This window comes from Pipra filicauda, unplaced genomic scaffold, assembly GCF_003945595.2.
Source record: "Pipra filicauda isolate LSUMZ 115617 unplaced genomic scaffold, ASM394559v2 scaffold398_size834171_pilon, whole genome shotgun sequence".
Taxonomy (NCBI): Eukaryota; Metazoa; Chordata; class Aves; order Passeriformes; family Pipridae; genus Pipra; species Pipra filicauda.
The window spans coordinates 404988-421582 of NW_024104529.1; the positions used below are offsets into that span (position 1 = coordinate 404988).

At 40.7% G+C, this 16595-nt stretch overlaps 1 protein-coding gene across 2 annotated transcripts in view; it reads right to left on the reverse strand.

The window, feature by feature from the left end:
- Nucleotides 1–16595, reverse strand: part of JMJD1C (jumonji domain containing 1C) — a 155914-nt gene that overhangs the window by 88654 nt on the left and 50665 nt on the right. The window lies entirely within an intron of this gene.

Here is a 16595-nt window from a genome sequence, read left to right on the forward strand (position 1 = left end):
AGGATTGCACCACCAGCCTGGAATGGGATTCTGTGAGGAGTCATCTCCCATCCTGGCATACCTGAGAGCATCCCAGCACAGCCACGACTCACAGCCAGGGAGAGTCTCTGCCAGCCTCTCCAGCTGCACTGGGACAGGGAGTTGTTCAACCAGCCACAGCCCACTTCTTTTCACTGAGGGGCCTCCAGCACCTTCCTTAGCAGCCAGACAAAGCTGAAGGCACAGCAGCAGACATAGGAAAGGGCTGCTTTTCAGCCATGGAGACTGCACCCTTGTCAGGTGACTGAACATGAGCTGTCTCATCCAAATGTGCCCTTCATCACTTCAAAGAAGCATCTTCTGGAGGCAGCTGCATACTGTGTGTCCTGTGAACTGCAACATGGCATTCACAAAAAGGGAGCTGTGAACAACTCAAACATCCTGTCCCCCGAGGCAAACCAAGACTGTGTAAAGGAGAGTCTCTCCTGCACTCCACAGAAACCACAAAGCTCTCGTTCCACTGTCCTTGGACTGACTCACATGGAGAGTACAGCTGTGAGAGGAGCACACACCCTATTGCAGGAGGCAGGTACCACCACCACGGAAACATAGCTGAACAGCACAAGAGGGGATGCACATCCAGGACAATGAATAAACACCAAATGGCTCTCAGGAATTGTAAAGGCAATAAGAGAAAAGGAACAAATGGTATGTTGGTATCTTGTGTCTATATTTGCGTGCCAACTTTTTTTGTCTAGATCATTATGGTTTCAAATTTCTTTACAAAATAAAGGTTACCGAAGCTGAATTCTCAGCAGACTGTGGAACCAGAGTTCCCACAAAGGGGGTACTTTGAGAAAGGAGGTATGAAACTAGTGAGAAATCTTTAAGGAGAAGAGTTCTAAGGAGCCCTGTTTTTAAGACAAAGCTCTAGCAATCAGGAGGTGGCAGAGGACAAGGTGTCTGTCCTCTGAGCCCTGGACCTGACCTTAAAGAGCATGTCCTGCACACTGCCCTGGCAAACCACACTATGGGCACAGGATGCAGAAGTGTGGACTTTTTATCTATTATGGCCACAGGAAGAAACTCATCACAAGACTGTTATATATATCTGTGCATTTCCTTAGAAATCTAGTTAGCCTTGTCTAAAACCACTTAAGAAGAGCTGTATGGCTGGGAATGAAAACCTTTCTCTGCATTACATAGAGAATCATCTCCAGCCTGGCCGAGATGATGTCCCTACAGTCATGTCTTGTTAAATGAATCCTTGCACAAGACCTGGCAAAATGAGGAAGAGAACAAGGGATGAAGAGAAGAACGAAGCTGGACAGTGTAACCCTTCAACATCATGTGTCTGAAGTGAGGAATTTGTAGGCATCACAGAAAAGGGGATCAGTGATTCCTCAAACCTGAATTAGACTGTGAAGAATTTGTGATATGATAACAGTGCTCTGCCTGTGACCATCACCCCAGTCCCTCAGTCTTTGTTACGCAGAAGTAGTGATGGGGGCTTCCTGCTTCCAGTTCTTCTTCCCAGAGCTCTGATGGAAGCTGTACATCACTGGTAAGCTGGGACTCTGCCCAAACAAACACATATACTCCTTTCAGTAGTCACTCCTCTATTCAACACACTTCCTAGAATTTCAAGGCAAGGGATTCTCTCCCATTCTTTCCCCCAAGAATGGCAAAAATGACACCACAAGAAAGCAAAAGGAAAAACCTACTGGACTTCATCCTGTTCTGTTCTGACCTGCAGTCTTCTGTGGCAGCAACAATCCTCCTTTCAAAGGTAAAACGGAGACAACCGCTACCACCAGATATTCTCTGATTCTATTCATCTCAGCAAGCAGCATTTGTGTGCTCTGGTGAAAGAGCAAAATCATTTGAGCTACCTTCAGAGAAAAGAACAGGGAGAACAAAGACTCCCCCTTTTGACACCAGTGAGCTCCTGCAACGGTTCTCTGGATTTGGAAGATGACGACCTTACATTCTGGCCCTCACTTACCTGAAATAGCTGTGTTTTAGTTCATACCTCATTCTGGGTACTGGTGGGCAAAGAGTGAACCAGCAACTTCTGGAGACTGAGTCTGATGTGTTAACAGAATCAATCTAGACAAACAAAAGCTGATGCTGAAACGGATGAAAAAAATCAAAACGAGCTGAAAAATGGTAAACAGCACAAGTACAAGGATTCTTTCCCTGATTCCCCTCACACCCAAGGTTTTCTGTTCTTTGCTGATGAACTCCCAAATCTCTTTTTTCCCCTGCCAGCAGCCTTCATCCCAACACAAGCCCCTCATACAGCTCTAGAAGCACCAACACTGCTTGCACTGTTATCAAACAGCAGCAGAGAACTAAACCAGGCTCCAGTCACAGGTTGGAACTGAACAGGAGCAGCTCAGGTAGAGAACTCTACTGCTTTCCCACCTCTCCTCTTACTGATGGTATCTCCTTTCAAACAGTGAGATACAACCTCCTATCTCAAAACACAGCAGTACATTCTGGAGGCAAAGGAAGAAGTGACTGAATCCTTTCTCAACAGAGCAGCAGTCCCAGTAGAAAAATGAGGAATTGCAGAACAACATATAGCCAAATTTTTGCGTGACTGCTAAAATCTTATCGAAATTGGAAATCAGACAAATTGAGGGGGGGAAGTCTTCTTTACTATATCTATGCCTATGGATCATAAAAAATGACAACTGACCTCACTCACCTCCTCTCAGAAAACTACTCAAGAGAATGACTTCTCAATAATAAAATCGTAATTCCAGCCTTCATGGTTGAAAGTTGAGCCTAGAACTAGGAACAGGCTGCAAATCATTGCTTGCATGAATCTGTAAAAATTAATCAGATCTGTGAACTGCCCTGTTAATCTCAAAGCAGAGCACTGCTGAGTCTTTGTCCATGTGGTAGAAACTCTGGCCTTTCTCCATATACAGGGAGAAGATGGAATTTTTGCTAATGAATTTCATCACTTGGTCACAGTCAGGAACTACATTATTTCCCCAACTCCACAAGTGCTCCCACTTGCAAGCTCATTCCCTCAGAGGGTGACTAATGTGCAGGACAGTTCAATGAGCAGTAAAATGTAAAGAACAAAGAGAGCACAGGTTTTGTCTGAGTGGCAGAAGAGACAGAAATACGGTCTGGTGAACTCATCAAAGTCAATGAGGAAGGGGGAGGGTGTCTGGAGACTCAGTAAAGGTGGATCAAGGCTACAGACTCTGACGTGGGACACCCAAAATACTGCATTACAAAAAACCAAACAACTCTGTGCACAACAAATGACTTGAAGAAAGGGATAAAACCAATGGCCAAGAATTCCAACAGTTGAAAACTTAGAGGACTGAAAATCACTTTAGAGATGTATTTTTTTAACTTCTTATTTTCACTACTCTGATGGAAAGACTGTTTGAACACAACAGTGCTTTAAAAAAACCCTCCAATCTGATCAGCCTTACTTATTACAGTTAATTTGTGGGTTGTTCATACGCACATTCTCATGCCTACCTCGGAAATGTAAAATAAGCCTGTTTCTGATAAACAAAAGTTACTGGGTTTATGTGCATACATGATTACCTATATTCTTTGGCTCCTCACAGTTTTGGATCATGGTTGAAAACAGAATTACAAGAGCAAAGTGAGTATCTGCTTTGGCCTAATGGTTTATTTTCCATAAGAAATTTTATATAAACAGTTACTGGGTTTTCTCCATTTACTTTTTATAGTCAAAATGTTGTTGCTGGCCAACATAACAGTATTCAGGATTTATTGTGTTTTATAAATCTTGCAGTGACTTTCCCGCTATCTACCATCTTCATCTCTCATTTATGAAAATAAACAGATCTTTTACTTCATTTCAAACACAAGTAACAAAAGGAAAGTAACAAAAATCTGGATTACATTAGTTGAAAGAGTTATACTGAAACTGTACCAAGAAGGCAAACTGCAGCTAGAATTTTAAAGTCACAATGACGAGTGCTAAGCCCCTGGTCAACACCAGTGAGAAAGGTCCATATATGTTAAAGAAAAACATTTCCCCAACAGACAATAACTAGCTATTGACTACCTTTTATAGTGTAACAATGCCAAAAACATCCATGGCCAAGTAACAGACCTGTACTTTCTTTACACAGTTAAATTACACAGATTAAAAAATCCAACCCATCGGTTCTCGGTGTAAACACATATACTAAAACATATGCTAAAATACCATAAATATATAAAAGGGATTGTTTAGAGTCCTGTCAAACCAGGGAAAAGGCCAGTCTGTCTCCTCTGCTATCCAAAATTTGATTAAAATAACACAAGGACATGATGCAGACACAGAACAGCTTCCAGCTTTCCAGTGTTCCGGGTAGGTAAGATGTCACACACTGCATCCCCAAAAGGCAGGCAGATACAAGAGCAGCCAAAAGACATCCAACAGCATTAACCTCCCTGTCTGGACGTGGGGAACAGTTGCCCTTCCTGCTTTCATTTGTACTTTATATGTGCATTTGTAGCATTTAAGGTCGTTTTGTCACTTTGAGAGGAAGTTTAGGTTAGATATTAAGGGGAGGGGTAAAAGGCACAATAAAAAGTACAGTAGTTGTTCTAATAAATAATCTAGGATACAATCCTACGTGTGCCAATAATGTCATTTGTATTGAAGGAACTCCAAGTACGTCTATCATTACAAGATTATGCAATTGCAGCAGCCAACGATGTCGAAATCTACATTCTACAGCAGTGGCAGTAATTTCAGAGGCCTGTGCCAAATCATGATTAATCACAGTTCACTGGGTATTTCAATAATAACACAGGAAAATAGCTTGGCATAGAAAAACCATATGATCAATTAAGAATGCCATCAAGCCCCCCAACAGCATAACCCGGTAGTGTGAATACCACAGCGCTTCTATAGGCTGATTAACTGCCAAGATAGAGGTTTTATACATATAAAGGACAGAAAAACCAAAACTGTTAATAAGAGAGCATATGGAAAACTGTACAAATTCTTCCTTAGGAAAAGCTAATCTGAGATTATGCACTTTAAAGGAACCACGAACTGCTACGCATTCAGACACACATCAGAGCCTGCATTTCTACCTCACCACATTTTGGGGGTGGAGGAAAAGCAGCAGGTTCTCTGTATACTGCACATACTGGTCAGGTTTATAAAAATCATCCACAATCTCTCCACCTACAAATCAAGTCAAACACATTTTTCTGCTACAACTGCACCAGTCAGTCCTGATTGATCAGATCCTGCTGCTGCCTGCAAACCTGATGGCACTCGGTGGATGTTCACACAGTTCTGCCTGTCTGGGGGGTGCCTGACAGAAGGCAGTTTGCTACTTGAGTTCTCATGCAATCTCAAACCTGTAACTGCTTTTTTTCCACAGGACAGTATCTTACTACAAAGTGCAAAACCATCAATAAGTTCTTAATAAATAAATTATACAGAGGTTCTCTTTTAGTTTTATGTTATTTCCAAGAAGATACCATTCCAGAAGACTTCTCTGACTTAATGTAATTCCCCCACAATTCTCCGTAATTGCCCCAAATATTTCTCTTCTCCCCTTATGAATTAACTACACCCTGAGTCTTAGAAGATGACTTTGCCCAAATACTTATGGCTCTACTTGTCAGTAAATGATCAATAGGTAATTCATCACCAGCTCTCAAATGACCTTGTAAATGTGTCTTGCCCAAGGAGTAAAACAGAATCGATTAGGTCTGTCCTAAGCAATTGAACAGAAGGAGATGCTCCGAAAGCTGGAGGTGATGCCCATTCTTCAGGATTAAAAGGATTAGCATCTTGCCTCAAACTTCAGGAAGGATCTGATCCCAGCAGTCCTGTAGCAGCAGTCTCCAGAGGTGCTGACACCTCTCCTCATACACTGCAATCGTGTACAACCCGCTGCTAACGAGATTCCTGGAAGGAGATGTGTTTTGGTGCATGTCCAAACCATCCTCTCAGGCAGCTACATAAGATATATACCCTGGCATTTCTGTAGTACTTTAGGAAACCATGATATGAAAAAGAAGTTGGTTTTAAATTTGGAAGCAATAAAAGAGTTTCATGAATAATTTAGAATAAAGTACTATGAGTACTAAGAGCACTGTAATTTAGAATAGTAAAAGTACTACTGTAAGCAAAAGCGTATCTTTTATGACAAACAGAAGCACTGGAATCAAAACCAAGAGGCTTTAGCTTGGGAGCAGAGCCTCACCAGAACACTGGTTAGACCTAATACAGCCTATTCCAGACAAATACACCAAAATACATAGAACATTGTTCTCTAAAAAAACAATTACATTCTCAATGGCAAAAATTAATGCAAAAAAAATCTATAAAACTCATAAACAGATTTTTACTGTATTTATATTAATATAGGGTTTTATTATTATATTTTCAAAATAGCTAAATTCATCACCAATGATAAGAAGTACTATTCAGCTCACTTCAGGATTCAGTAAAATATTTTAGTGATTCCAAAGGCATCTGTTCAGTCAGACCTACAAATTAGTATTTTATTCCTTTTGTGATGGTACTAATATTGTTTGTAGCAATTCAGTATATGCATTTAAAATCCCAGCAGTCTTTCAAATTAAATATGTAAGAATTTTTCAAAGCCATCTGAAACTAGAGCCATGAACAGAAATATAATTCTGCATCATTTATGAAAAGAAATGAGGTACTTACCCAATGTCTTAGACTCAAAATTGATGAGAAATTTCAAATTAAAATACTTGGTCAAGAGTTTTTCAGGATGATGCATTACACATAGGAATAGTTCATTTTTTTCTTACACAGTTCTATTCAAAATCTGAATGTTGAGAGGCTTCATGCAAATTTCTAACAACTGGTTAACTAATGGAGCAAATCTCTTCCATAAAGGAGTCAAAATGGAACACAACAGCAGCTAATGAAAGATCAAAAAGCTTAAAATACTGTCTTCTATCCATGACTGGTATAGACCCTATGACAGTCAGAAGGCAAAAAATAAACACTGTCTTGTTAATTGTGTTAATAATTCACCTGTCTGTAAATAAGAAGTCAGACTTACTCAGGGTTAGATGGTGTCTGCCATGTTTCTCTAGTAAAGTATTAATTTCTGCTAAAAGGTATTATTTTCAAACGAAGATCCATTCCCTAATCAATAGGAGCCTATTTTGATTGCTTACAAAGTCAGTCTAACAAATATTGTTCTGAAAATGTTCTGCTTTCCCAAGAGTTGATGTAGCCCTACATTTTCAGTTCTTTACACTGATTCACTGTCTAGTATTAAAGATATTCTATGTAACAGCGCTTTCATCAAGCAATACACACTAAATAAGACACAATACCTCAAAGAATTACCAGTAACCACTGTTGAGGTAACCTCAGGCTTTACTGCAAGGAAGAGCAGATGAGTTAAGGGAAACACACCCAAACACAACCCAAAGTTTCACTGTATGTCCTTCCCCCATTTATGTGAATATTCCACGCAGCAGATGGTAGAAAACCAGAAGTGTTCTAAAACCACAGAGATGACAAAGTGGCTTCTCAATACCTGATAAATTTTAAAAAAATGAAATGGTTTCAGTGTTGTTCCATCATTGGTTTAGGACTGACATCATCCTAACAGGACACACATTGCCAAGAGAAACACAAACATCTTCAGTTTAAGTTTTTGCTTTTTCTTTTAAGAAGTCATTGAAAGTGCCTTTGCCATTTGTAGCTCTTGACTCAACTTCCTGATTTGGCCAGCAGCTGGAAGGATGTTAATCCAAGGGTACAAGAAAGGAAGTGGTAAAACAATATGCTCTGAGCCCTGGGCTCTGCATGTGCACAGAGAGCAGGGATTTGGAACCCACCACAGACAACTGGATGTGGCAGGTAAATAAAACCTGTATTAAGTGAGCACAAGAAACATAAGGGGTTTTACTACTTGAGTGTTTGTTTTTCAAAAAAATATGCAGGATAGTTACTTTGTCAAAAAATGAAGTTACCAGAAATGTTACGACACTAAAGATACAAAACACAGATTCTACCCCATCTATTCTCCTCATGCAGGTTGAATACCTGAAGCTGAAAGGCTGCTTCTGAACTTCTTTCCTATGTTCAGTTTTCTCCACGGAAGTTAAGACAAATTTAAAAAGTAAACATACCAGATGTAAAACATCAAATTGTTGCTAGAAAAACTCCAGCAGTGTGCGAGGTTGTTGTAGAAATTTGACTTTTCCTGTCCTCAAGAAACTGCCATATATGAAAAGAGATTGCTCATGATAAATATATCATGGACAGCCCATTTATAATGCTTTAGCACCTATGACAAAGAAGAAAAAAGGAGACAACTTTTTTCTCCAAGTACTTGATTTAGTCTGTTTTAGTGTAATTGAGGGCCTGCAACATCTGCCAGCAAAAGAAGTCTCTGTTAATGGCAGCTAACTATCAAGATCTCATTTCAAAATCTTTTTCAAACACAGAGCCCTGAGAGCACAGAATGGCAAAATGAAACAAAAAAGATATGTAATAAAACAGAAGTGATCAATACAAATCAAGTACAGACTGCATAATAGGAATAAACAACTGCACTTCATTCTCACGTATACCCCTGCTTAGTTCACAAGAGCTTTGGGTGAACTACAAGAATATTTCTGTGTAACGGAGGAGGGAGCACGAGAGTGTTTACACACCCCAGGGGACATGGCCTCTGGATCTAACTCAAATTGAGGTGGTTTTAAGCCAAAGGACCAAAAAGGGGAGGTAGCAGCACTGTCCCTTTCAGCATCAGTGAGAGACCCTAGAAGCAACAGCTGCCTTGTTTATATGTCAGTAACAAAAATCCAGGTGGAGCTGAAGAATATGCTTTCTTAGTACCACCAAAAATGCTTCCTTCGGATTCTCAGCACTTTGCAAAATGCAGAACTTTTACCCTAAACCAGAAAAACGCAGGGTCTGGCCCTGAATGCAACATTTTCACTTCATGAATTTCACCTGGGGCTCCAACGTCTGAGCTCAGGAGAACACACACTTTCCACACAAGGCCCTGTGTCTGCACAGTCACACGTAACCCGCTGAAGTCCCTCTTAAAGAAAACGTGCTTCACATCTGGGGTGGGTTCTCCACGCTGCTGTACCATTAACCTGGATATTGAGACTTCATACAGACTTCACCATTAAGCCCAGAAGAAACTGCTGGAATTCTGGGGCAGGAGAACCAGAAACTCTAAATTATGCTTTCCATAACTCATCTTCCTCAAGGAAGCATGAAGAGAGCAGTGCTGCAGTGCTGCACAGCTGACAAGTCATTAATGCACAGAAGCAGCAGTGGAGATTTGAACAGTGGGTGACTTTCGAAATTAGCTGCCAAGTGGATTTGACAGGTGGAAAGCCCAGCTGCTCCTCCTGCCATCGTAAGGAAAACACTGAGCAGGAGCTGGCGGATGGAATTCTTCTGGCACAGCTTTCCTCATTCTGGACACTGTTGGGATGGAGGACAAGCACCTTGCTGACATACCTCCCTCACTGTACACACTCACAACAGGTATAGGTGAGGAGATATCTTTTTTAAATGTTTGTAACATATAGAGAAAAATATTGTCTTTGTGTGTTTCTCTCTATGTACACACACCTATAAATACACACCCACATGCACATACACATATTATAAATCTATACATTTTACACAGAAGTCATAATTTATATAAATAACAACAAATAGACTGTGAGTGATGAGTCTGATGGAGACACACAAAAGACACTGCAGGCATTCAGTCATCTTCCAAAGTCCAAGCCCTGAAGATGAATTTCCAAACAACTGTGCCGAAATAACCAGCTGCACCCACCAGCCTGTATCCTACTCACCATGGCATCTCCAAAGTTGAGCTGATCTTTCTAACCCATTGAAATATAGACAGGTACAAAGCTTTGTTTTTTTCAACACAAGGAAAAATTTTGTTCCCATAAATGCTATGCAAAAAACCAAATCAAATACTTCTGACTTTCCAGTCAAGTCCAGAAGATCCAGCATGACTCTTGGCTTTTACACCCACAGAAGCTGTGCAGCAGGTCAACATTGAAGCTGAAGTGTGAACGCAGTTCAGATACACCCACAAGAACTCCCATCTCATGGACTGGAGTATAATCACATAGCAAACCCATTTAGGTTTCAGCAACAGTTATAAAAATCAATATTCAAGCATTTATCCTGCACTGAGCTCCCTGCAGCTGCAGCTTCAACTGCTCTGCTTCCAGTGCCGAGCTTGAACATGGAAACTCAGGAAGCTTTATGTCTGTCTTTTACAGAAAGACTCATAAATCACAGCCAGCATCTCACTGCTATCAGACTGCTGAGCAGAGCCACACTCACCTGGGTGCACTGCTCAGTTACAGCTGGAGGACGCTAAACAATACCTAGTTTTTTAACTGGCACAATCCTTGGAGAACAAGGAGAGGTGCTTTGCCAGCAGGGAAGAACCTGAAGTACAGAGACATCCAGGATGCTGTGACACATGGAAGCAGCTTTCTCTAGAGGAGCTGCCAAAATGGTAACTCCCAGGCCAGTATGATCAACATAACTTGTGCTCACTGTTATTTTAAAGTCTTGAAAATACTCCATTTTGCTTGGAATTCTGTGACTTTTATAAATGAATTTGACATTAAAAACTATTCTTAGCACAGCACTTAACTACCAAAAATACTTAATTTATTTTATATATGGAAGCATGCTTTTACCAAACTAAATCCTTTCAAACAAAAAAGAGTCTCCATTGCTTTTAAGTGCAAGTTAAACAGGAAGAAAATTAAAAGTAAGCCTGCCATTAGCCAACATCTCAAGATAAAAAACTCTGGAACAAACAATGCAGTAGTGTGAAGTGCACAGAAAGTATCAGGGCAACACAGAAAACAGCACTGCAGTGAGGCTTTCCATCCCATCCCTCATTTCCAGAGTGGGAAGCCACAGGACAACACCCATATTTCACAACAGAGCATCTGGGGAGGCAGATTCCAGTGTATTGCTCTTCATTTGGGGCACGTCCTGGGAAGGTAATGGCCTCTCCTTAGAAAGCTGCAGGGAGAGCAGTGACTCCCAGTAAGCAGCAGTTCAAAAGAGGCAAGTGCCAAAGTACACAGGCGGGATGTGGTACTGCCTGAGCTGATGTTCTGTGGGAATATCACAGTAACGTGCTCTCCAGCAAAGTAATCTTTGAACCATCTCCAAGTGCTGTTTCTGCATGTTGCTGTCTTTCACAACGCAGCAAAAATCGGGTCATTTATGCTCTGCTGAGTCAGTTACTTAAATTTTCTCTTCCCCAAGCGCTAAAGTCTTCGAAGAAGCTGACAGTTTCCAAGCGCTTTCTCCTCTGTTGTATATATTTCATCTTTACCCCATATAAGCAAGGTATACAAGCACGACAATCTTGATGCAGGGAATGGAGAAGCTGAAAAAATCCACTATTAGTTTTTGACTGTTTTCCCTTGAAGCTACGGCACTTCCTCCCCTCAAATTTGAAATATCCTCAAGTTTTTACTTATTTTTAGGACTCAGGAGACCGAAGCCTGAGTCTTCTCTCTGCCTTACTTTCCATACACACAGTAATCCTTTGTGAATTGATTTCTTTTTACTGCTAAGTATTTTGAGTGTCTGCTGAGGATTTAATCACAGCATCTGACAGTGTATACCTCTATTTTTCATTGTGCAGAGAGAGAACAGGCTGCAATGAAGGGGGAACATCAGCAGTATCTACAGAAGCTCCTGACTTTGACAGGGATCAATCTGATCCGTGGGACCAACATATAAAAGAGTAACTTACTCAGAAATGTTAAAATTTAGATCATCCAGACAAGAAAACAAATCCTTGAGTAACTGAAAGAGTGGTAGTATATAACAGTAGAAACAGGAATAACAAGGGACCTGTTCTACTTTCCATTATCACGCCTAAAATAAAGAATTTGATTTGTCTCAGGCACCCCTGGAAGCCCTGTGGAAGCTTGTTGTTCAATCTGTGCAGTTTCTTCTTTAATCGTGACACAAATGCCAATAAACCGGCACTTTATAAGTATGTGCTTTATAATCCAGCACAATCAAGGCAGCTGAAGCAAAAATGCTGTCAAGCAAAAGGATTCTGCCACTGACAGCTGGGACAGAGGGGTAGGGAGGGAGGAGGGAAAAGGCTACATAAGGTCAGAGGACAAGTCTTATCTTCCACATGTCCACAAACACTCCTGCTCTTACACTTCAGCCCCAAGTGCCCTGACACACGAACATATGGGCTCACTCACAGTCCCCCAGAACAAACACACCCACCACCATCCAGAACAAACCTCATCTCATTCTTCTGCAAGACAACCTCCTCATTAGCATGATGGTCAGGCTGAAGGCCCTCAGTCCCACATGTGCCACTGGCACTGGCCACTGTAAATCAGCTCCAGATTCTCATAATGGAAAAGAGTTAGTCATTGCCAGTGAAGCTCCACTCTTTGTCCCTGGTTTTGCTATATGCCTGGCTAAAGCCCCATATTCTTGCAGAGCCCTGGACAGGGTCCCAGGAAAGACTGTTCTCAAGCCACTGTTTTAGCAATGACTTCACTTATTCCAAGAAAGAGAGGACAGGCAAACAGACACATGCTCTTTTTTTTACTGCAGTGGGGGGGTGGACCGAGTTGCTCCTCCAGCCTTCTTGCCTTAGGAGATACGTTCAGGATCTCCTCATAAAAATGTATTTTAGCTTTTATCTATATATTTCTCAGAAACACACAATGGCAGGAGAACCAGTCCTTGCTGTATGCCACGGTAAATCTGTTGGTTGGACAAGGTGAGTACTGTAAAGCTAGTGAAGCAATATCTTCACCTTCAAGCAACAGTATGTTTTTTTCTGATTTATCATCTAAGGATTCTGATTTATCGTCTATGGATTCTTATTTATCATCTATGGACTCATACTGAATTCACAAGCAGCACTGTTTTGTTTACAGGTGTAACAACAGGCAACACATACTTCACAAAACAAGCCATACCCAGCAGAATGCAGCAAACAGCCTGAGCCATCACCCTCCCAGGCACCCAGCTCTGCCCTGCCAGCTCAATGGACCATTCCCCACTCCTGTTTTTAGCATATTATACTGAGTCAAGCTGTTTCCTCCTTTGACATTTACCTTGCACAAGACCACCAGTTTCTTCCAGAAGGAAAAGGCTAAAATAAGATAAGATTTTTCCTTCTCTGTTCTACAACAGCCTCTTCCTTTCTTGTTGCAGAAGTTTCTCATGTGCACTCCCATTCAATGCATTCACTTTTCCTTACCTCCAATTCTAAATCTTTTCTTTCCAACCTCTTGTATTCTCCTAGATCCTTTACCTGAAAGTATAAACTTGCCATAATCTATCCACCTTAAACTCCTTTAATCATAACTGCATTTTCTATTCTTTCCCTTCCAGGATGATAGAACATGCTCCTTAAAACGCTTGTGTGAAATGTCTTTCTTTCATTTCTATCTGTAAACCTCCAATAATAAATTTTCATTTAAGCACATCATTCAAGTTTCCAAAACTCTCTTCCCAAACAAAATTATTAAGAAAAAGACACTCAGTCCACACCTTCCTGTGCCTAAAAGTGAACTGCTAGCTATGTTTCCACCATGGTGTCCTCTCCTAGTTAGTCTATCACTTTAAACTTTTCTTTCACGTTATTCTGTTATTCTCTAAAATGTCTCTAGCTGCTTCTATCCTTTGTCCTCTCTTTTTCTCCCTCTACACTTTATTTCTAGATATTTTAACATGCAATTAGAGACACAGTAATTAAATTCAAACTGACAGCTCACAGAAGCATTCTGTTCTGTCCACATTAAAACCTTGGCTCCAATTTGTCACCCTACCCACACATGTACTTCCATCTCCCCTCTTGGCTGCTACAGAGTTACCACCATACTCCTAAGACTTCAGACTGAATTATATTATAGGCACGATTTTATCACTGATCTCTAACATCCTAGTGCCCAAACTATTTTGACATCAGGGAGATTAATTTACTCCCCCTAAAATACAACTATTCTTTATCAACCTGCAGGTCAAAAATTTTTATTCATCACCTGAATTGCTTCAAAGTTGTTTCTGAGAAATTAAAAACCAAATTTTCCCTCATTTTTGCAGTACTGGTGATTCCCCCGAAGCCCATCATTTTGAGCCCATCACTCCCCTCTCTTGGTACCTTTGTGACACGCAAACCTGCTTGTTTTCCAACCTGAGGGGATGCCTTCGCTTTCAGCACCTTATCTGGGCTACTTTTCTTAATCCCTTGATGTGGAAAGGCACACCATTCACTTCCACTACCTATACTGCTTAAGTTTTCAAAATCCATACTTTTGTTTTTCCCTTTGCTAACCCTTTGGCCAGGAAGTTTTCTCCTGCACTGACATCTGTAAATCATCTCCATTACTTAAGGTAAACGCCATGAGAGAAACTAAATGCAGGGAATAATCTACCCCTCTTCTGTTACTCAGTTTCTAGACAAGGAGAAAGAGGCCATACTTCTGATTTCCTCCCTTTCTCAGGAGGGAAAGACTGACTAAAGAGCCTAAAATCTTAAAGCACAGTTACACAAGGTCAGTGGATTCTGTGCTTTCAGGAACAGCTACACCTCAGGCATTCAGGTATTTTAAAACAGCAACATTTGTGACCAACTTGCATTCTAGAAGTTTTATCTATAAAGGGGAGATTCATCCTATCCCACAGTTGAGTGATAAAAGCAATCAGTAATTGTGAAGTACACAGATACTAACCAGACTGATAACTGCCCACAGAAAGCCCCACAGCATCTGATTGAGCTTGAACACCACACAGTAAATACAGAGTACATAATCAAAGCAGAACATAAGAACTTTTCATTCACTCCACTAAAAGCAAAGATTTGGGAGAACTACTACATAAAATACACTTAAATATTGCTTTGCTGCATTTACATTAGCATCCAAAATAAAGTGTACTAGAAACTTTTATTTTGGTATGATTTCTTTTCAGTATAGTTCACATGCATGGGGAAGCCTGAGACATTCCCTTTAAGAACTACAGCAAGACTCAACTCTTCCAAAATGAGTGCATTATCACATCCACACTTGGGATTTCACCAAAAAAGTAAAATATTCCTATTGCTATTTGGCAAATTAAATTTTATCACTTTTTTCATGCTTTCCCATTTTTAATGTCTTGTTTCAGAAAACAAAGGAAAAAAACACCCCACAACCAAAGAACACCTTCAGAGAGATCATCCCCTCCACTGCACCACAGTGTTCAGATAGTGTAGAAACAAAACCCTGAAGTTCCATGGCAATTTGAGCACCTTCACTGTTCCGAGGCATGGTGTGCTCAGAGGAGCAATTGATACAGAGCAGAACCTTGGGAGGGGCTCTGTGGAAGGCATCTGCTCTAACTAGAGTTAATATCCTGTATCTGCACTTGACTGGAATGGATGACTAGAGGGTTTGACTCAGAAAACAATTGCTAGAACATCTGCAGTCAGGCCAAGTACAAATGCTGAGAACTTGTCAACTTTAACATCTGGAAACTGTGACCCAACAAGCTATTTGAGCCTCACTTCAGCCGCTGTGATTTCAGTTTTTTAACTGCAAAAGCAGGAGGGAGATTTTTTGCAAATCCTCCTTTTCATGCCTATCAGCTGCCTCAAGAATGTAAACACTAAAAAACAATGAAAGAATAAGATGGAAGAAAAAAAAGTTTCTGCCTTCTGCTGGACCAGCACAAGTTTGATACAAGTGTCTACTGGGAGAAAGGTTTGACTAAAACACTTTCACACATTAGCAAATTAAGACAAATTAATACTTATAACTTGAGGACAGGATCAGCAGCCAGACTAGAAATATACCCCTCCTAAACCCAAGAAGGATCTCTACCCTAGAGGGTGAGATGAAAAGCGTGTAAAAGAGCAGAGTACTTAGATACCAAGTTCTAAGTTCGTAACAGGTCTTAAAATACCATCTCAATCAAGGAGAGATGGGTGGCTTCAAAGAGCAAATTACATGACTCCCTGAAACTAAAAATTCTTGCTCAAGGATATACTAACATGAAACAGAAAACCTGCCTTTACAAGCAAACATATGGATCAGCCTGTACATCCAGAAAGTTTGGCTTGCTTTGCTCCAGTACATCAGCACAGACAGACAAGCTGAGTCATGCAGGAATATTCACTGAGGAGGAGGTAAGTCCGTCCTAAATCTACGGCTTTCTAGATCAGACAGCTTCATGACCTTTCAGCATGACTGTTCCAACCACAGCTCCAGAAAAATAATCACATGACAGCATTTCCAGAAGTCCATCCAGTGCTCAGAGACAAGAATACGAAGGGTATTGAAAGGAAACACAGACACAGCGAAAGCTTGAAGGAAAAAAATACCATCTAAAAATATCATCTAAATTCATTAGACCACAAGTTTCTAAAAACCCAAGACTGAAGTCACAGATATTAGGCTTATTATCAAATATATCTAAGACTGCCCTTCGCCATTTTGACAAATTTGTTAGTCCCCTTTTACCCACCAGTCTGTGAGAAATCTTCCCCAACTCCACACATTGCAAATGATCCAATATAGTAGGTTCCCAAAATCTCAGATCTATATGGCTCTTCTGAAGACTT